The 22,075-nt window shown below is 47.3% G+C and overlaps 1 protein-coding gene across 1 annotated transcript in view; it reads right to left on the bottom strand.

Annotated features, from left to right (window-relative positions):
- Positions 1-21,872, bottom strand: part of LOC148453940 (G protein-activated inward rectifier potassium channel 4-like) — a 200,208-nt gene extending 178,336 nt beyond the window's left edge. Inside the window, exon 1 of the mRNA XM_088461470.1 lies at positions 21,688-21,872. The gene's annotated coding sequence lies outside the window, so the exon portion shown is untranslated. The remainder of the gene's footprint in view (positions 1-21,687) is intronic.
- Between the last annotated feature and the right edge of the window lie 203 nt (positions 21,873-22,075).

Here is a 22,075-nt window from a genome sequence, read left to right as displayed (position 1 = left end):
TAGACCTTCCATCTGTCACTCTAGGCCTTCCATCTGTCACTCTAGGCCTTCCCCCTGTCACTCTAGGCCTTCCCTCTGTCACTCTAGGCCTTCCCTCTGTCACTCTAGGCCTTCCCTCTGTCACTCTAGGCCTTCCATCTGTCACTCTAGGCCTTCCCTCTATCACTCTAGGCCTTCCCCCTGTCACTCTAGGCCTTCCATCTGTCACTCTAGACCTTCCATCTGTCACTATAGGCCTTCCATCTGTCACTCTAGGCCTTCCCCCTGTCACTCTAGGCCTTCCCTCTGTCACTCTAGGCCTCCCCTGTGTCACTATGGGCTCCCCTGTGTAAGTCTAAGCTCCCCTTGTGTAAGTCTAAGCTCCCCCTGTGTCTCTCCTGGCTCCCTGTCTGTCACTCTAGGCCTCCCCTGTGTCACTATGGCTTCTCCTGTGTAAATCTAAGCTCCCCCTGTGTAAGTCTAAGCTCCCCCTGTGTCTCTCCTGGCTCCATGTGGGTCACTCTAGGCCTACCCTGTGTGATTCCAGGCTCACCCTATGTCTCTCTAGGCACTACCCCATGTTTCTTCAGGCCTGCTCATGTGTATATCCAGGTCCATCCTGTGTCACTCCAGCCCCTTATATTCCTCTGGCTTCAGCCCAGTCACTTACCTTATTCTCTTGTGGCTGCTCCTCTTCACGCCGAACCGCAGATACTCTGCTTCTTAGTGGTTGCATCGTGACGTCACTCTGGCTGCAACGTACTAACAAAAAAACTATTGTACCACCTGCCTGTGCCGGACGGGGGCCTGTGAATCGGCCCAGTGGGGAAAGGATGGCTCGACTGGCCACAGGTGGCACCGCTAGGTGTTGCCCCCCTCAGTGAGTGCCATCCTGGCCATGGGGTAGATACGCCCCTGACGGTACCACCCAATGGTGAAAAATGTATATAGCACATGTAACTTTGCCAAAAAAGATGCCCCCCCCCCCTCCCTGGCTCTGGGCCCATAGCAGCTGCACCCCTGGCACCTATGGTAGTTACACCCATGAACACACTTACTTATAGGTACATTATGCTGATCAGATGGGATGAGCTGTATAACATACTAGTTCCAGGACAGAATTTATGATTACAAGCAGCTCCCCCCTCCGTAATCTCTGACACAGTAACTGTGATCATCCAGGTGTCATAGAACTGGTCACATTTCAGAAATCATAAATTACAGGTTCAGCTAATAGTGTCGCTCAATAACATATATATAATTTTTTTCAAATAAATGTTTTAAATATTACGTTTTCGTTTTTTAAAAATGACATTTTAAGAGACCATTTTACTCTCAGTTTGACCTTTATGATCGGATTCACTGATCGCAGAACACTAGAATGTGCAGGAATTTATGCTTTGCCAGGACATCGCGGTCATTTATACCGGTACATTTGGTTACGCTACTTACGCACCCCATTTATTTATCTCAGGAAAGTGATTGGTGCCCGATGGTGCTGGAATATTTATCAGATTCACTCCAGGGTCCCTGTCAGACTATCACATATTCTACCGGGTCTGCAAATCCCCGCACAGGTCCGGGAGAGGAGCCGCGGGTGCCCCCAGAGGTCGCTCCCACAGGGGCCCATTCATCTCCCCTGGATGTATGAAGGGGGGACAGCAGCCGATACCTGATGTGATCCCTCCATTCCAGCAGCCGGCCGCTTATCTCATAGGTTTCTATGGGGATGCCATGCTGCCACATTTACCAACATCCGGTATGCGATGCATCCCGGATATTGGCCCCTCAGGGCTACACCGCGCAGCGAAGGGTTCCTCCGGACCACTACCCAGCTATGGCGGGCGTGCATGCAGCCCCGGCAGCTGTCCGGGCACATCCATTTGGAGCCCGTGTCCCTGCATTTCTGGGATGATACATCCGGTCGCTATGATCGCATATTGCAAAGCGATCATGGGTGATACGGTCATACCCAGATCACATTGCAATAACGATCATTAATAAACGGGGGCCACAGTGCCTGCCACCCACTACTCTGGGAGAGGTCGTCATCTCCCTTCTGTCTGGAAGTGTAGCGCTGAGCCGTGACGCCGCAATCCAGCGCCAATCTCCACGCCTGTCATGGACATTCACGAATAACTCTGCAAAGTCCATACTGGCGAGCAGTTGCTGAGTTCCAGAGCATGCGCAGCGCTAAGCACGCAAAGTATGCGCCACAATCATGAGCAAGTTCTACTCTCATCGGCCCCTGAGCATTATAACCGCTTGGGTTGGTCTAATCTATGCTCCAGTCCTGCTTACAGACATAGAGGCGGAGTGATATATTATCAGGGTGATGTCACAGACCAGAAGGAGGAGGAGAACCGTCACATGCGGCAGTTGTGCAGAGCGACATCGCTTCTCCTGATTACATATACCTTACAGACATAGAGGCGGAGTGATATATTATCAGGGTGATGTCACAGACTAGAAGGAGGAGGAGAACCGTCACATGCGCCAGTTGTGCAGAGCGACATCGCTTCTCCTGAATACATATACCTTACAGACATAGAGGCGGAGTGATATATTATCAGGGTGATGTCACAGACCAGAAGGAGGAGGAGAACCGTCAGATGCACCAGTTGTGCAGAGTGACATCGCTTCTCCTGAATACATATACCTTACAGACATAGAGGCGGAGTGATATATTATCAGGGTGATGTCACAGACCAGAAGGAGGAGGAGAACCGTCACATGCGCCAGTTGTGCAGAGCGACATCGCTTCTCCTGAATACATATACCTTACAGACATAGAGGCGGAGTGATATATTATCAGGGTGATGTCACAGACCAGAAGGAGGAGGAGAACCGTCACATGCGCCAGTTGTGCAGAGCGACATCGCTTCTCCTGAATACATATACCTTACAGACATAGAGGCGGAGTGATATATTATCAGGGTGATGTCACAGACCAGAAGGAGGAGGAGAACCGTCACATGCGCCAGTTGTGCAGAGCGACATCGCTTCTCCTGAATACATATACCTTACAGACATAGAGGCGGAGTGATATATTATCAGGGTGATGTCACAGACCAGAAGGAGGAGGAGAACCGTCACATGCGCCAGTTGTGCAGAGCGACATCGCTTCTCCTGTATACATATACCTTACAGACATAGAGGCGGAGTGATATATTATCAGGGCGTTGTCACAGACCAGAAGGAGGAGGAGAACCGTCACATGCGCCAGTTGTGCAGAGCGACATCGCTTCTCCTGAATACATATACCTTACAGACATAGAGGCGGAGTGATATATTATCAGGGTGATGTCACAGACCAGAAGGAGGAGGAGAACCGTCACATGCGCCAGTTGTGCAGAGCGACATCGCTTCTCCTGAATACATATACCTTACAGACATAGAGGCGGAGTGATATATTATCAGGGCGTTGTCACAGACCAGAAGGAGGAGGAGAACCGTCACATGCGCCAGTTGTGCAGAGCGACATCGCTTCTTCTGAATACATATACCTTACAGACATAGAGGCGGAGTGATATATTATCAGGGCGTTGTCACAGACCAGAAGGAGGAGGAGAACCGTCACATGCGCCAGTTGTGCAGAGCGACATCGCTTCTTCTGAATACATATACCTTACAGACATAGAGGCGGAGTGATATATTATCAGGGCGTTGTCACAGACCAGAAGGAGGAGGAGAACCGTCACATGCGCCAGTTGTGCAGAGCGACATCGCTTCTCCTGAATACATATACCTTACAGACCCTCCCATATTCTACGCCACTGACTTTGAGCAGATAAACTGCCCCCATTGAAGACCAAGATGGCAGCATCGACCAGACTGTTGTTTATCAATGTACAGTATAGAAAAATGTCCATATTCAGTGTTTTTTAACCCTCTCAGCAAATACAGCTCAGAATTCTCCACTTTCAGAGAGATTGCTAATAAGCAAAGGCGGATATTATAGAACAAGTCACCGTATGTCACTTTCCTGTGTTTGCAAACATGACGAGTTTTTATTGAAGTTTTTAATGGTGTCATTTTATTCATCGAAGCGATTACTAGGCCCGATGTTCTCTGGGGGAGGAAGCAGCAAATCTTACACATGATGACACCATTCAATTCTTTATAATTATAATAGAATCAAATGTAAAAAGTCTCTTGTGTAGTATTTACCATCTTTTCTTATTTCAGTTTTCTTTTGCAATGTTTATAGGAAAAGAGAGAAACGAAGAGATGTTCTCTGGTCTCTTCAGGGAGCTAAATTCCTTTTCTTAAAATAAAGGTCTGATGTAAAAAAAGTAACAATGATTCTATATTTATGAGGCACCATATTACGCCGCACTGTACAGAGAGAATATTCGTCATTCACGTCAGTCCCTGCCCCAATGGCATTCACAGTCTAAGGCCCTCATTCAGAGCCGCTCGTAAGCGGCAGTACGCTCGTTCTGAGCGATGTTCGCACATCTGCGCATGCGTACGGTTTTTATTACGCATGCGCAAACCAGTCAGTGCGGCCGAAAATCGTTTGTATGCTATATAGCGAGTGCCTGCTAATTTGAGTGACAGAAGGAGGCGTATGTGGGTGGTAACAGGGGAAGGTGTTTGAAAATGGGGAGTGGAGATCCGATCGCAGGCGTGCTTAAAGGTCAAAATGGGCGTTTTATGGGTGTGCATAATTAATACAGCAGCGTCATTGACCACGTCACTGGGTTATTTTTTACTCCGAACTGCTCGCAAAATAGCGGTTGAAAAAACCAACCACAAGAATAGCGAGCAGTTCATACGCTGTACGATGTACTCGATTAATCTAATAAATAGCGGACATGACGTATGGTGCGAGCGGCCAGGGGGCGTATTTTTCAAAATTACAACCGCAAGTTTTGCTCGCTCGTTCAGACTTAGAGGCGTGAACAGACCGCAATTAGCGAACGGTTCATTTGAATAGCCACCCCTTGTTTTAGAACGAACGACCGCAAATAGCGAGCAGCTCTGAATGATGGCCTAAGTTCCGTAAGACACACCTGTACCCACCCACCCACTAGGGGTCACTTCATCAGACTTCAGGTACCTCACCAGTATGTTTCTGGAGTGTAAGAGGAAACCTGCACATAAGCCGCTTAAGTATGATGGCTTCTGTGTGTGCATAATTTGTTAGCCACCAATAGATTCCTTCATCATTACCTCATAATACTTAATAAACTTCCATGCCCCTTGGACCTCCCTTGTCTTGAAATTCCACCTTTAACCCTGCATTTTCCTGCAGTCACTGTCCCCTGACACACTAATCGTTACTTCCTTTCATGTGTACTACAGATAGCCAAACTTCTCTTACACACTATGGGCCTGATTCAGAGCCGCTCGTAAGCGGCAGCTCGATCACTCTGAGCGATGTTTGCCCAACTGCGCATGCGTACGGATCGTTATACGCATGCGCGAACCAGTCAGTGCGGCCGAAATTCATGTGCTCGCAAAATAGCGAATACCTGATATTCTGAGTGACAGAAAGAGGCGTATGTGGGTGGTAACAGGGGAAGGTGCTTGAAAACGGGGAGTGGAGATCCGAACGCAGGCGTGCTTAAAGGTCAAAACGGGCGTTTTATGGGTGTGCATATTTAAAACAGCAGCGTCATTGACCACGTCACTGGGTTATTTTATAGCCAGAACTGCTCGCAAAATTGTGGTAGCAAAAACCAACCACAAGAATAGCGAGCAGTTCATACCCTGTTCGATGTACTCGATTAATCTAATAAATAGCGGACATGACGTAGGATGCGAGCGGCCAGGGGCGTAGTTTCCCAAAAAACGACCGCAAGTTTTGTACGCTCGTTCAGACCTAGAGGCGTGAACAGACCGCAAACAGCGAACGGTTCATTTGAATAGCCACCCCTATTTTCTGGACGAGCGAGCGCTAATTGCGTCCGGCTCTGAATCAGGCCCTATGGCCCTCATTCAGAGCCGCTCGCTAGCGGCCGTACGCTCGTTCCGAGCGATGTTCGCACATCTGCGCATGCGTACGGTTTTTATTACGCATGCGCGTACCAGTCAGTGCGGCCGAAAATCATTTGTACGCTATATAGCGAGTGCCTGCTATTTTGAGTGACAGAATGAGGCGTATGTGGGTGGTAACAGGGGAAGGTGCTTGTAAACGGGGGAGTGGAATTCGAACGCAGGCGTGCTTAAAGGTCAAAACGGGCGTTTTAAGGGAGTGCATAATTAATACAGCAGCGTCAATGACCACGTCACTGGGTTATTTTATAGTCAGAACTGCTCGCAAAATAGCGGTTGAAAAAACCAACCACAAGAATAACGAGCAGTTCATACGCTGTACGATGTACTCGATTAATCTAATAAATAGCGGACATGACGTATGGTGCGAGCGGCCAGGGGGCGTTTTTATCAAATAAACGAGCGTATGTTTTGCTCGCTCGTTCAGACTTAGAGGTGTGAACAGACTGCAATTTGCGAATGGATCATTTCAATAGCCACCCCTTGTTTTTGAACGAACGACCGCAAATAGCGAACGGCTCTGAATCAGGCCCTATCTCCACAATCCTACAGCGCTTATCTGCATCGGAATCATTTGCAGATCCCTGCTTACGTAAAACCATGCACACATTGGGAGAGCATACAAACTCCACACAGAGAGGGCACTAGTCAGGAACTGACCATAATGAAGTGAAACAACAATGCTAACCACTGTGCCATCACATGCAGAACATGTATTAGAGAATACCTTGATTTTATTGCGGACTCCTTTCGCTCCTTAGCATTAGGAAGAGGCTGAGAGACTGGTGCGATACAGTATATGACTTATACAGATCATTTCCAGTACGGTTATAGAAAAGCCGCTTTATACATCCATCTTACACCTATAATAACCTGTCACCGTGTTTAGCGATGGACATAATATTTGTGCAGAGTATAACAATCACCACATGCGGCTGCATTACGCCCTGCGCCCGGAGAGCGACGTCAGCAGTACATGACATGTAGTACAATTGGCAATTATTGGAAGGGTTTATTTCCCACCGTGTACTTCTATCCCATTTATCTCATTTATCCCATTTATCTCATTTATCCGGCCCAGAGACGTATTACACTGTATTTACAGGACACCGACATGCAGGCGCAAAAAGAAACACACCAGGGGAACGTCCAATGGCGTCAAACTTTGTGTCTACTAGGACTAGATGGATAATAAACAGGACAGGCCTAGGCCGCCATTTATTAGTGATCGCTACTGCAATATGATCTGGGAATGACAGTACTGCCCATGTGCGCATTGTCATATGCGATCATAGCGCCCGGGTGTATCATCCGGCACATGCAGAGACACGCGCTCCTAAGGATCCCGCCCCTGCGATGTGCCCGGAGAGATGCCGGGGCTGCACATACACGTCCGCTATTGCCGAGGATAGTTCCTGGAGATCCCTCCGCTGGCTAATTATACGCAGTGTAGCCCATAGGTGACAGCGGCGAACGCCATGGCGCTATCTGAGGGGGCCAATATCCGGGATGTATCACATTCTGGATGTTGGTAAAGTTGGCAGCATCGCGTCCCCCACAGAAAGCTATGGGGGATGCGGCTGTCTGTGGGAATGGAGGGATCACAGCAGGTATCGCTCCCTCCTTCATACGTCCAGGGGATACTTAATATTAGTGGTTAACGCCTGAAAACGGGTGCTTCCAGGGATTATACCTGAAATATACAATGATTAATGGGCCCCTCAGTCAGCTGTCAGCAATCCGTATAAATCCAATCACTTGGTGACCATCGGGCACAAAATGGCTGCCTCCACTAACTACGTTGTGCCTCAGATGTCACAGGGTCATATTGGATTCATTACTCCTCAGAATATTGATTTGGGCCATAAGACGCCACCACAGTGCATCGCTGACAGGCACATCGGGATGACACAGCTTCATAGCTCATTGGAAATTACAGAAGGAATCACCGTTCCGCCATTGTCTTTCTTTCTCGGCTGTGACAGGCTCCATCCCCCTGTACATGGCTAAATGATATGTCCTCTCACAGCACGGAAAGGACACGGGTCTTACAATGCTCCGTCCTGACAGTGTTTTCTTCATGGGAAATGTATGGGCTCATAAATCCAGTGCTACAGAGGGAGAGAGATCAATCCCTGGGAACATACTTATTAATGGATGCGGCCAGCCCCCGATAATAAGAATTTCTTATCATGCCAATCAGGAATCCTTATTCACGCAAATGTATTATTACTGAGTCCTCAGTCCCGGCAATCAGAAAAAGCAAAGTGATCGCATCCACAATCAATTTACTGTATATTTCAGCCGGCAGTGCCATTGATCGCTGCAAATGCGGGCGGGCAGAGCAAGTGCGAGCGGGCAGTGCAAGTGTGGGCATTCAGCGCAAGTGTGAGCGGGAAGCACAAGTGCGGGCTTTCAGCGCAAGTGTGAGCAGGCAGCGCAAGTGCGGGCATTCAGCAGAAGTGTGAACAGGCAGCGCAAGTGCGGGCATTCAGCAGAAGTGTGAGCAGGCAGCGCAAGTGCGGGCATTCAGCGCAAGTGTGAGCGGGAAGCACAAGTGCAGGCATTCAGCACAAGTGTGAGTGGGCAGCGCAAGTGTGAGCAGGCAGCGCAAGTGCGGGCATTCAGTGCAAGTGTGAGTGGGCAGCGCAAGTGCGGGCATTCAGCGCAAGTGTGAGTGGGCAGCGCAAGTGTGATCAGGCAGCGCAAGTGTGGGCGTTCAGCGCAAGTATGAGCAGGTAGTGCAAGTGTGGGCATTCAGCGCAAGTGTGAGTGGGCAGCGCAAGTGCAAGTGGGCAGCGGAAGTGTGAGTGGGCAGCGCAAGTGTGGGTGTTCAGCACAAGTGTGAGCAGGCATTGCAAGTGCGGGCATTCAGCGCAAGTGTGAGCAGGAAGCGCAAGTGCGGGCATTCAGTGAAAGTGTGAGTGGGTAGTGTAAGTGTGAGCAGACAGCGTAAGTGTGAGCGGGCAGTGTAAGTGCGGGCGTTCAGCGCAAGTGTGAGCAGGCAGCGCAAGTGCGGGCATTCAGCGCAAGTGTGAGTGGGCAGTGTAAGTGTGAGCAGGCAGCGTAAGTGTGAGTGGGCAGTGTAAGTGTGAGTGGGCAGCGTAAGTGTGAGTGGGCAGCATAAGTGTGAGCGGGCAGTGTAAGTGTGAGTGGGGAGTGTAAGTGTGAGCAGGCAGTGTAAGTGTGAGTGGGGAGTGTAAGTGTGAGCAGGCAGTGTAAGTGTGAGCAGGCAGCGTAAGTGTGAACGGGCAGTGTAAGTGTGAGTGGGGAGTGTAAGTGTGAGCAGGCAGTGTAAGTGTGAGCAGGCAGCGCAAGTGTGAGTGGGCAGTGTAAGTGTGAGCGGCCAGTGTGAGTGGGGAGTGTAAGTGTGAGCAGGCAGTGTAAGTGTGAGCAGGCAGCGTAAGTGTGAGCGGGCAGTGTAAGTGTGAGTGGGGAGTGTAAGTGTGAGCAGGCAGTGTAAGTGTGAGTGGGGAGTGTAAGTGTGAGCAGGCAGTGTAAGTGTGAGTGGGGAGTGTTAGTGTGAGCAGGCAGTGTAAGTGTGAGCGGGCAGTGTAAGTGTGAGCGGGCAGTGTAAGTGTGAGCGGGGAGTGTTAGTGTGAGCAGGCAGTGTAAGTGTGAGCAGGCAGTGTAAGTGTGAGCGGGCAGTGTAAGTGTGAGCAGGCAGTGTAAGTGTGAGTGGGGAGTGTAAGTGTGAGCAGGCAGTGTAAGTGTGAGCAGGCAGTGTAAGTGTGAGTGGGGAGTGTAAGTGTGAGCAGGCAGTGTAAGTGTGAGCGGGCAGTGTAAGTGTGAGCAGGCAGTGTAAGTGTGAGCGGGCAGTGTAAGTGTGAGCGGGGAGTGTAAGTGTGAGCAGGCAGTGTAAGTGTGAGCGGGCAGTGTAAGTGTGAGCAGGCAGTGTAAGTGTGAGCGGGCAGTGTAAGTGTGAGTGGGGAGTGTAAGTGTGAGCGGGCAGTGTAAGTGCGATCAGGCAGCAGAGAAGAAACTCTGCAGAGTGTAGCCCATATGCTGCAATGGGCTAACGCCAGGTAAAGACGTGTTTAGCTTCTGGAGATAACAGATGGATACTGCGCATTACGGTGCTCGGTGTATGACAGCTCTGTAGCCCTGTAGAGACCTATGGAGCAGCTGTCAGAAGTGGGGTGGCCATGGGGTGGCCGTGGTAGATAAGGAGACATCTGCTGTCGTCCCTCCATGGTACATTTGGGTGATACTTATTATCTGCGGGTACGCCCTGAAAACTCTTTTTTTCCGGGGAATATCCAGCAAATATTGAATAGGCCCCTTGAAGAGAGATCAGGGGGAGAAGTCGCCCAAAGCAACCAATCGGCTTCTGACATTTCAAGTATTGTGCCAGCAGATGCCGGTTACACGCTGATTGGTTGTTTTCAGCAACTTCGCCACTTTATTACTCTCTAAGGTTTGATACATCTCCCCACAGCCTGAATTCATATCTGATAAGCATTGTGCATTGGAGGGGGGGGACTAGTAACCCCACCACCCAATGAGAATGCCTGGGGATCACATGTCACTGTCTGTATGCGAAACAGAAGAGGAATCCAGAGGAAAACATGTTCTATGACTTATAAATGTTCAGCACCAAACAGTCTCATCCATTACAGTAATAGGATCATCCCATAATAGTCTCATCCCATAATAGTGTCATTCCATAATAGTCTCATCCCATACAGTAATAGGGTCATCCCATAATAGTCTCATCCCATAATAGTCTCATCCCATAATAGTCTCATCCCATACAGTAATAGGGTCATCCCATAATAGTCTCATCCCATAATAGTGTCATCCCATAATAGTCTCATCCCATACAGTAATAGGATCATCCCATAATAGTCTCATCCCATAATAGTGTCATCCCATAATAGTCTCATCACATACAGTAATAGGATCATCCCATAATAGTCTCATCCCATAATAGTGTCATCCCATAATAGTCTCATCCCATACAGTAATAGGGTCATCCCATAATAGTCTCATCCCATAATAGTGTCATCCCATAATAGTCTCATCCCATACAGTAATAGGGTCATCCCATAAGAGTCTCATATATACAGTAATAGGGTCATCCCATAATAGTCTCATCAAATACAGTAATAGGGTCAGCCCATAATAGTGTCATCCCATAATAGTCTCATCCCATAATAGGGTCATCCCATAATAGTCTCATCACATGATAGGGTCATCCAATAATAGTCTCATCCCATACAGTAATAGGGTCATCCCATAATAGTCTCATCATATACAGTAATAGGGTCATCCCATAATAGTCATCCCATAATAGTGTCATCCCATAATAGGGTCATCCCATAATAGTGTCATCACATAATAGGGTCATCCCATAATAGTGTCATCCCATAATAGTCTCATCCCATAATAGGGTCATCCCATACAGTAATAGGGTCATCCCATAAAAGTCTCATCACATAATAGGGTCATCCCATAATAGTCTCATCCCATACAGTAATAGGGTCATCCCATAAGAGTCTCATCATATACAGTAATAGGGTCATCCCATAATAGTCTCATCATATACAGTAATAGGGTCAGCCCATAATAGTGTCATCCCATAATAGTCTCATCCCATAATAGGGTCATCCCATAATAGTCTCATCACATGATAGGGTCATTCAATAATAGTCTCATCCCATACAGTAATAGGGTAATCCCATAATAGTCTCATCATATACAGTAATAGGGTCATCCCATAATAGTGTCATCCCATAATAGTCTCATCACATAATAGGGTCATCCCATAATAGTCTCATCACATAATAGTCTCATCCCATACAGTAATAGTTTCATCCCATAATAGTGTCATCACATAATAGGGTCATCCCATAATAGTGTCATCACATAATAGGGTCATCCCATAATAGGGTCATCCCATACAGTAATAGGGTCATCCCATGAAAGTCTCATCACATAATAGGGTCATCCCATAACAGTCTCATCACATACAGTAATAGGGTCATCCCATAATAGTCTCATCACATACAGTAATAGGGTCATTCCATAATAGTCTCATCACATACAGTAATAGGGTCATCACATAATAGTGTCATCCCATAATAGTCTAATCACATAATAGGGTAATCCCATAATAGTCTCATCACATAATAGGGTCATCCCATAATAGTCTCATCACATACAGTAATAGGGTCATCCCATAAAAGTCTCATCACATAATAGGGTCATCCCATAATAGTCTCATCACATACAGTAATAGTTTCATCCCATAATAGTGCCATCACATAATAGGGTCATCCCATAATAGTGTCATCACATAATAGGGTCATCCCATAATAGTCTCATCACATAATAGTCTCATCCCATACAGTAATAGGGTCATCCCATAACAGTCTCATCATATACAGTAATAGGGTCATCCCATAATAGTCTCATCACATAATAGTCTCATCACATAATAGGGTCATCCCATAATAGTCTCATCACATGATAGGGTTATCCAATAATAGTCTCATCACATAATAGGGTCATCCCATAATAGTCTCATCACATACAGTAATAGGGTCATCCCATAAAAGTCTCATCACATAATAGGGTCATCCCATAATAGTCTCATCACATACAGTAATAGGGTCATCCCATAATAGTCTCATCACATACAGTAAATAGTTTCATCCCATAATAGTGTCATCACATAATAGGGTCATCCCATAATAGTGTCATCACATAATAGGGTCATCCCATAATAGTCTCATCACATAATAGTCTCATCCCATACAGTAATAGGGTCATCCCATAACAGTCTCATCATATACAGTAATAGGGTCATCCCATAATAGTGTCATCACATAATAGTCTCATCACATAATAGGGTCATCCCATAATAGTCTCATCACATACAGTAATAGGGTCATCCCATAATAGTCTCATCACATACAATAATAGGGTCAGCCCATAATAGGGTCATCACATAATAGTCTCATCACATACAGTAATAGGGTCAGCCCATAATAGTCTCATCACATACAGTAATAGGGTCATCCCATAATAGTCTCATCACATACAGTAATAGGGTCAGCCCATAATAGTCTCATCACATACAGTAATAGGGTCATCACATAATAGTCTCATCACATACAGTAATAGGGTCAACACATAATAGTCTCATCACATACAGTAATAGGGTCATCACATAATAGTCTCATCATATACAGTAATAGGGTCATCCCATAATAGTGTCATCACATAATAGGGTCATCCCATAATAGTGTCATCACATAATAGTGTAATCACATAATAGTGTAATACATAATAGTCTCATCCCATACAGTAATAGGGTCATCACATAATAGTCTCATCACATAATAGGGTCATCCCATAATAGTCTCATCACATACAGTAATAGGGTCATCCCATAATAGTCTCATCCCATAATAGTCTCATCACATACAGTAATAGGGTCATCACATAATAGTCTCATCACATAATAGGGTCATCCCATAATAGTCTCATCACATACAGTAATAGGGTCATCACATAATAGTCTCATCACATACAGTAATAGGGTCATCCCATAATAGTCTCATCACATACAGTAATAGGGTCATCACATAATAGTCTCATCACATACAGTAATTGGGTCATCCCATAATAGTCTCATCACATACAGTAATAGGGTCATCACATAATAGTGTCATCCCATAATAGTCTCATCACATACAGTAATAGGGTCATCACATAATAGTCTCATCACATACAGTAATAGGGTCATCACATAATAGTCTCATCACATACAGTAATAGGGTCATCCCATAATAGCCTCATCACATACAGTAATAGGGTCATCACATAATAGTCTCATCACATACAGTAATAGGGTCATCACATAATAGTCTCATCATATACAGAAATAGGGTCATCCCATAATAGTGTCATCCCATAATAGTCTCATCCCATACAGTAATAGGGCCATCACATAATAGTCTCATCACATACAGTAATAGTGTCATCCCATAATAGTCTCATCACATACAGTAATAGGGTCATCACATAATAGTCTCATCACATACAGTAATAGGGTCATCCCATAATAGTCTCATCACATACAGTAATAGGGTCATCACATAATAGTCTCATCATATACAGTAATAGGGTCATCCCATAATAGTCTCATCACATAATAGGGTCATCACATAATAGTGTAATCACATAATAGTGTAATACATAATAGTCTCAACACATAATAGTGTAATACATAATAGGGTAATCACATAATAGGGTAATACATAATAGTCTCATCACATAATAGTCTCATCCCATAATAGGGTCATCCCATAATAGTCTCATCACATAATAGTGTAATACATAATAGTGTAATCACATAATAGTCTCATCCCATAATAATCTCATCACATAATAGTCTCATCCCATAATAGTCTCATCACATAATAGTGTAATACATAATAGTCTCATCCCATAATAGTCTCATCACATAATAGTGTCATCCCATAATAGTGTCATCCCATAATAGTCTCATCACATAATAGTCTCATCCCATAATAGTCTCATCACATAATAGTCTCATCACATAATAGTGTCATCACATAATAGTTTAATACATAATAGTGTCATCACATAATAGTGTCATCACATAATAGTGTAATACATAATAGTGTCATCCCATAATAGTGTCATCACATAATAGTCTCATCCCATAATAGTGTCATCCCATAATAGTGTAATACATAATAGTGTCATCACATAATAGTCTCATCCCATAATAGTCTCATCCCATAATAGTGTAATACATAATAGTGTCATCACATAATAGTCTCATCCCATAATAGTGTAATACATAATGGTGTCATCACATAATAGTGTCATCACATAATAGTCTCATCCCATAATAGTGTAATACATAATAGTGTCATCACATAATAGTCTCATCCCATAATAGTGTAATACATAATGGTGTCATCACATAATAGTCTCATCCCATAATAGTGTAATACATAATGGTGTCATCACATAATAGTGTCATCCCATAATAGTGTAATACATAATGGTGTCATCACATAATAGTGTCATCACATAATAGTGTCATCACATAATAGCGTCATCCCATAATAGTGTAATACATAATAGTCTCATCCCATAATAGTGTCAACACATAATAGTCTCATCACATAATAGTCTCATCCCATAATAGTCTCATCACATAATAGTGTAATACATAATAGTGTCATCACATAATAGTGTCATCACATAATAGTGTAATACATAATAGTGTCATCACTTAATAGTGTAATACATAATAGTGTAATCACATAATAGTCTCATCCCATAATAATCTCATCACATAATAGTCTCATCCCATAATAGTCTCATCACATAATAGTGTAATACATAATAGTCTCATCCCATAATAGTCTCATCACATAATAGTGTAATCACATAATAGTGTCATCCCATAATAGTCTCATCACATAATAGTCTCATCCCATAATAGTCTCATCACATAATAGTCTCATCACATAATAGTGTCATCACATAATAGTGTAATACATAATAGTGTCATCACATAATAGTGTCATCACATAATAGTGTAATACATAATAGTGTCATCCCATAATAGTGTCATCACATAATAGTCTCATCCCATAATAGTGTAATACATAATAGTGTCATCCCATAATAGTCTCATCCCATAATAGTCTCATCCCATAATAGTGTAATACATAATAGTGTCATCACATAATAGTCTCATACCATAATAGTGTAATACATAATAGTGTCATCACATAATAGTCTCATCCCATAATAGTGTAATACATAATAGTGTCATCACATAATAGTGTAATACATAATAGTGTCATCACATAATAGCGTCATCACATAATAGTCTCATCCCATAATAGTGTAATACATAATAGTGTCATCACATAATAGTCTCATCCCATAATAGTGTAATACATAATGGTGTCATCACATAATAGTCTCATCCCATAATAGTGTAATACATAATGGTGTCATCACATAATAGTGTCATCCCATAATAGTGTCATCACATAATAGTGTCATCACATAATAGCGTCATCACATAATAGCGTCATCCCATAATAGTGTAATACATAATAGTCTCATCCCATAATAGTGTCAACACATAATAGTCTCATCACATAATAGTCTCATCCCATAATAGTCTCATCACATAATAGTGTAATACATAATAGTCTCATCACATAATAGTGTAATATGAAAGTTCACAGACGCTCCCTGGTTGGATAAACACCTGAGCAATCACACCCAGCATTAATAACTGAGGAAATAGAGCTGGCACAGATAGGGGTAGAACCAATGCAAGTGCCACGCTCTATAATGCACCAATGTCCTAGTACAGTCCCACTGACCCTGCACCATTATGTAATTACTTATCTATTATATTACAGTAATACTAGTGTTTTTTGCTTGTCACCAGGTAAATAAATACATCTATACCATTGCTCCCTGTTCCTACTTACATAGCGCGGCCTCTTTACACAATTTACATATCGGACAATCGCATTGTCAGCGACAAAATATTGCCGCATGCTTAGTGCCATCATTTAAATAAATCTACATCTAAAAATTAACCTTAGTGGGGGGAACCAAAGTGAGCAGGTAGTGATTCCTTCTAGTGCTGCAATAAAAACAGTGACATCAGGTAAAAGTGTACAGCGGGCTTTTCACATGTAAGAACCACATAGACCAGGTTTAGACCAACTTGTGTCTCTCTAAGGGGGGATATGTATCAAGCCTTCAAGAGGAGAAGCAGCCAATCAGCTTCTGTCATTTATCTAGCACAGTCTTTTACAATGACAGTTAGAAGCTGAGTGGTTGCTTTGAGCAGCTCTCTCCCCTTAGTAGGGATGGGACTACAAGTCCCAGCATGCTGGCAGGAAGCCTCAGAGTTTGTATTTGCACAGCAGCTTTTAAAGGCTCAAGTAACCCACCTCTAACATATACTGAGCTATCCAATAATCCAATATACAGTATATTACTGCCACAAAGAAAGATGAAAAATAGGCAGAGTCACTGCGAGGGCATCAGGGCAAGCGGAGGAGAGCATCAGGGCAAGAGCAGGAGGGCATCAGGGCAAGAAGATTAGGGAAGCAGGGCAAGAGGAGGAGGGCAACAGGGCAAGAGGAGCTGCAGCAGGGCAAGAGGAGGAGGGCATCAGGGCAAGAGGAGGAGGGCAACAGGGCAAGAGGAGGAGGGCATCAGGGCAAGAGGAGGGCATCAGGGCAAGAGCAGGAGGGCATCAGGGCAAGAGGAGGAGGGAAGCAGGGCAAGAGGAGGAGGGCATCTGGGCAAGATGAGTGAGGCAGCAGGGCAAGAGGAGGAGGGAAGCAGGGCAAGAGGAGGAGGGCATCAGGTCAAGAGGAGGAGGGCATCTGGGCAAGAGCTGGAGGGCATCAGGGCAAGAGCAAGAGGGCAACAGGGCAAGAGGAGGAGGGAAGCAGGGAAAGAGGAGGAGGGCATCAGGGCAAGAGGAGAAGGGCATCTGGGCAAGATGAGTGGGGTATCAGGGCAAGAGGAGGAGGGCAGCAGGGCAAGAGGAGGAGGGCATCTGGGCAAGATGAGTGGGGCATCAGGGCAAGAGGAGGAGGGCAGCAGGGCAAGAGGAGGAGGGCATCTGGGCAAGATGAGTGGGGCATCAGGGCAAGAGGAGGAGGGCAGCAGGGCAAGAGGAGGAGGGCATCTGGGCAAGATGAGTGGGGCATCAGGGCAAGAGGAGGAGGGCAGCAGGGCAAGAGGAGGAGGGCATCTGGGCAAGATGAGTGGGGCATCAGGACAAGAGGAGGAGGACAGCAGGGCAAGAGGAGGAGAGTTGTCAGACTACAGCTGTAATTATACATATGAGAGAGATCCGCACTAGACAGCTGCTGTCCCCCCAGGAATCTCCATGTGAAAGATGAAAGTATAAAAGTCTTTATGTAGTACAGTAAGTATCACCTCTCCATACTCACCACCCTGCACAGCCCTAACCCACTGTGTCCTGAAGACTTAGCTAATAACCCCCAAATCTGTCATCCTGTCATTTCCCCCCAAAACGCTGCCTGGGAAACTATAACTTCAGGAGATACTTTATTATCACTTTATCAACTATACATTTTGTATTCACCAGACAAAAAAAGACCTAAGAACAACGACTTATTCTACCTAAAGGGATGTTTGTACATCGCCCAGAGCAGGACAGGAGATACTGAGATGATGCCCCTGAGCCTGTACCCGGAGCAGGACAGGAGATACTGAGATGACGCTCCTGAGCCTGTACCCGGAGCAGGACAGGAGATACTGAGATGATGCTCCTGAGCCTGTACCCGGAGCAGGACAGGAGATACTGAGATGATGCCCCTGAGCCTGTACCCGGAGCAGGACAGGAGATACTGAGATGATGCTCCTGAGCCTGTACCCGGAGCAGGACAGGAGATACTGAGATGATGCTCCTGAGCCTGTACCCGGAGCAGGACAGGAGATACTGAGATGATGCTCCTGAGCCTGTACCCGGAGCAGGACAGGAGATACTGAGATGATGCTCCTGAGCCTGTTCCCCGGAGCAGGACAGGAGGTACTGAGATGATGCCCCTGAGCCTGTACCCGGAGCAGGACAGGAGATACTGAGATGACGCTCCTGAGCCTGTACCCGGAGCAGGACAGGAGATACTGAGATGACGCTCCTGAGCCTGTACCCGGAGCAGGACAGGAGATACTGAGATGATGCCCCTGAGCCTGTACCCGGAGCAGGACAGGAGATACTGAGATGACGCTCCTGAGCCTGTACCCGGAGCAGGACAGGATATACTGAGATGACGCCCCTGAGCCTGTACCCGGAGCAGGACAGGAGATACTGAGATGATGCCCCTGAGCCTGTACCCGGAGCAGGACAGGAGATACTGAGATGATGCCCCTGAGCCTGTACCCGGAGCAGGACAGGAGATACTGAGATGATGCCCCTGAGCCTGTACCCGGAGCAGGACAGGAGATACTGAGATGACGCTCCTGAGCCTGTACCCAGAGCAGGACAGGAGATACTGAGATGACGCTCCTGAGCCTGTACCCGGAGCAGGACAGGAGATACTGAGATGACGCTCCTGAGCCTGTACCCGGAGCAGGACAGGAGATACTGAGATGATGCTTCTGAGCCTGTACCCGGAGCAGAACAGGAGATACTGAGATGACGCCCCTGAGCCTGTACCCGGAGCAGGACAGGAGGTACTGAGATGACGCCCCTGAGCCTGTACCCGGAGCAGGACAGGAGATACTGAGATGACGCCCCTGAGCCTGTACCAGGAGCAGGACAGGAGATACTGAGATGACGCTCCTGAGCCTGTACCCGGAGCAGGACAGGAGGTACTGAGATGATGCTCCTGAGCCTGTACCCGGAGCAGGACAGGAGATACTGAGATGATGCCCCTGAGCCTGTACCCGGAGCAGGACAGGAGATACTGAGATGACGCTCCTGAGCCTGTACCCGGAGCAGGACAGGAGATACTGAGATGATGCTCCTGAGCCTGTACCCGGAGCAGGACAGGAGATACTGAGATGATGCCCCTGAGCCTGTACCCGGAGCAGGACAGGAGATACTGAGATGATGCTCCTGAGCCTGTACCCGGAGCAGGACAGGAGATACTGAGATGATGCTCCTGAGCCTGTACCCGGAGCAGGACAGGAGATACTGAGATGATGCTCCTGAGCCTGTACCCGGAGCAGGACAGGAGATACTGAGATGATGCTCCTGAGCCTGTTCCCCGGAGCAGGACAGGAGGTACTGAGATGATGCCCCTGAGCCTGTACCCGGAGCAGGACAGGAGATACTGAGATGACGCTCCTGAGCCTGTACCCGGAGCAGGACAGGAGATACTGAGATGACGCTCCTGAGCCTGTACCCGGAGCAGGACAGGAGATACTGAGATGATGCCCCTGAGCCTGTACCCGGAGCAGGACAGGAGATACTGAGATGACGCTCCTGAGCCTGTACCCGGAGCAGGACAGGATATACTGAGATGACGCCCCTGAGCCTGTACCCGGAGCAGGACAGGAGATACTGAGATGATGCCCCTGAGCCTGTACCCGGAGCAGGACAGGAGATACTGAGATGATGCCCCTGAGCCTGTACCCGGAGCAGGACAGGAGATACTGAGATGATGCCCCTGAGCCTGTACCCGGAGCAGGACAGGAGATACTGAGATGACGCTCCTGAGCCTGTACCCAGAGCAGGACAGGAGATACTGAGATGACGCTCCTGAGCCTGTACCCGGAGCAGGACAGGAGATACTGAGATGACGCTCCTGAGCCTGTACCCGGAGCAGGACAGGAGATACTGAGATGATGCCCCTGAGCCTGTACCCGGAGCAGGACAGGAGATACTGAGATGATGCTTCTGAGCCTGTACCCGGAGCAGAACAGGAGATACTGAGATGACGCCCCTGAGCCTGTACCCGGAGCAGGACAGGAGGTACTGAGATGACGCCCCTGAGCCTGTACCCGGAGCAGGACAGGAGATACTGAGATGACGCCCCTGAGCCTGTACCAGGAGCAGGACAGGAGATACTGAGATGACGCTCCTGAGCCTGTTCCCCGGAGCAGGACAGGAGGTACTGAGATGATGCCCCTGAGCCTGTACCCGGAGCAGGACAGGAGATACTGAGATGACGCTCCTGAGCCTGTACCCGGAGCAGGACAGGAGATACTGAGATGACGCTCCTGAGCCTGTACCCGGAGCAGGACAGGAGATACTGAGATGATGCCCCTGAGCCTGTACCCGGAGCAGGACAGGAGATACTGAGATGACGCTCCTGAGCCTGTACCCGGAGCAGGACAGGATATACTGAGATGACGCCCCTGAGCCTGTACCCGGAGCAGGACAGGAGATACTGAGATGATGCCCCTGAGCCTGTACCCGGAGCAGGACAGGAGATACTGAGATGATGCCCCTGAGCCTGTACCCGGAGCAGGACAGGAGATACTGAGATGATGCCCCTGAGCCTGTACCCGGAGCAGGACAGGAGATACTGAGATGACGCTCCTGAGCCTGTACCCAGAGCAGGACAGGAGATACTGAGATGACGCTCCTGAGCCTGTACCCGGAGCAGGACAGGAGATACTGAGATGACGCTCCTGAGCCTGTACCCGGAGCAGGACAGGAGATACTGAGATGATGCTTCTGAGCCTGTACCCGGAGCAGAACAGGAGATACTGAGATGACGCCCCTGAGCCTGTACCCGGAGCAGGACAGGAGGTACTGAGATGACGCCCCTGAGCCTGTACCCGGAGCAGGACAGGAGATACTGAGATGACGCCCCTGAGCCTGTACCAGGAGCAGGACAGGAGATACTGAGATGACGCTCCTGAGCCTGTACCCGGAGCAGGACAGGAGGTACTGAGATGATGCTCCTGAGCCTGTACCCGGAGCAGGACAGGAGATACTGAGATGATGCCCCTGAGCCTGTACCCGGAGCAGGACAGGAGATACTGAGATGACGCTCCTGAGCCTGTACCCGGAGCAGGACAGGAGATACTGAGATGATGCTCCTGAGCCTGTACCCAGCAGTGAAGAGGTTACATGTGTGTGGATTTGTATTTCCCCTGCACAAAGGGAGACTGAAGTTGCCAGTGTCATGTAGCAGTTGCATTACTGTATGTTGCCAGCCCTTAGCTCGGGGGATCAGCAGCCCCTCTTACCTGGGATGTATTTGGTGGGATGATCACCGCAGGTGCACAGCGGGACCTGCATGCTGGGAGCCGGCTCCGGAGCTCCGTCATCCAAATGTAGCCAGCGGTGACCGAGGCTGGAGACGCGCAGAGCAGGATGGAGTGGAAGGAGGACATCACACAATGGGGTTTTAAAGATCCGAGAGGAGGAGCAGAGAAAGGAAATCCCATCAGAGACACTAGAGGGGAGATGGCAGGAAAATGGGACATCGGAGGGAGGTAGGTATGGTGCATGGAGATGGAGGAGGTCAGGGAGCAGCGAGAGACTCATCCAACCAGCACTGGCAGCGTAAGGTCCCAGCCAGGCTCTGAGGCTGACACCAGGGCTGGATGTGTGATGCTTGTGCTACATGTCTAA

Source organism: Taudactylus pleione, unplaced genomic scaffold, assembly GCF_031769625.1.
Source record: "Taudactylus pleione unplaced genomic scaffold, aTauple2 ptg001059l, whole genome shotgun sequence".
Lineage (NCBI taxonomy): Eukaryota > Metazoa > Chordata > Amphibia > Anura > Myobatrachidae > Taudactylus > Taudactylus pleione.
Note: the sequence above shows the minus strand (reverse complement) of the source record. Positions and strands in the feature narration are given on the sequence as shown.